The following is a 952-nucleotide window of genomic DNA, read 5'->3' on the forward strand; positions in this document are numbered from 1 at the left end:
TGTAAATATATTAAAACTTAATTTTTGATTAGTAATATGCATTGCTAAGAACTTCATTTCGACAACTTTAAAGGCGATTTTCTCAATATTTTGATTTTTTTGCACCCTCAGATTCCAGATTTTCAAATAGTTGTATCTCGGCCAAATATTGTCCTAACAAACCATACATCAGTGGAAAGCTTATTTACTCAGCTTTCAGATGATGTAAAAAATCTCAATTTCGAGAAATTTAACCTTATGACTGGTTTTGTGGTACAGGGTCACATATGTGGTACTAAATCCGATACAGGTCAGATGTTTTGAAATGCGATCGCAGTGTGAACAGTCATGTCGGATTTCATGCGGCTTTTATGTCGCTCTACATTCGTCATAATTCCGCGCTGACGGGAGACACTTCAAAGATTTTTACATACCCAAAGTTATCAAGACAGTTGCGAAAGGTAATCAGTGGAAGTACAGTGATGTGTCAGAACTCATAAGTATTATAGTGACAACTCCATATACAAGCACAACATGAGAGCTTGAATCATTAAAGTTTCAGAACTCTGCTGTTTTTGTCACATCTTTGTCTTTATTTTTCATATTGCCTGTGCATAATTTCGCTGGCTTCTGCAGCAGATCACACTATAAATTAGTGCTGGGCGGTATACCGGTTCATACCGAATACCGGTGTTTATTTTTGTTATGATATGAATTTTTAAAATACCGCAATACCGGTATATGTCACTTAAACAACGTTCGGAACGCGACACTGTTTGAAAGGGGTCCCTTTTCACTGTTGCACTGTGGTGAGGGAACAGCTGTATGTGTTACTAAGCGTGAAAGTTCCGAAACTGAAGCTGTAGAACTAATAGAACGTGATGACACAGAAGAACTCATCCACAATATCCACATTGACCGCCACAAATATCCACCGCCCCCTGCCATCAGCTCCCGCGTCTCACACACACAC

General features: G+C 38.9%; 1 protein-coding gene across 3 annotated transcripts in view; it reads right to left on the bottom strand.

The window, feature by feature from the left end:
* The window catches only part of zc3h7ba (zinc finger CCCH-type containing 7Ba), a 28,685-nt gene that overhangs the window by 21,557 nt on the left and 6,176 nt on the right, over positions 1-952 (bottom strand). The window lies entirely within an intron of this gene.

The sequence above is a fragment of the Sinocyclocheilus rhinocerous genome, unplaced genomic scaffold (assembly GCF_001515625.1).
Source record: "Sinocyclocheilus rhinocerous isolate Xijiao unplaced genomic scaffold, SAMN03320098_v1.1 scaffold6325, whole genome shotgun sequence".
NCBI classification, from domain to species: Eukaryota; Metazoa; Chordata; class Actinopteri; order Cypriniformes; family Cyprinidae; genus Sinocyclocheilus; species Sinocyclocheilus rhinocerous.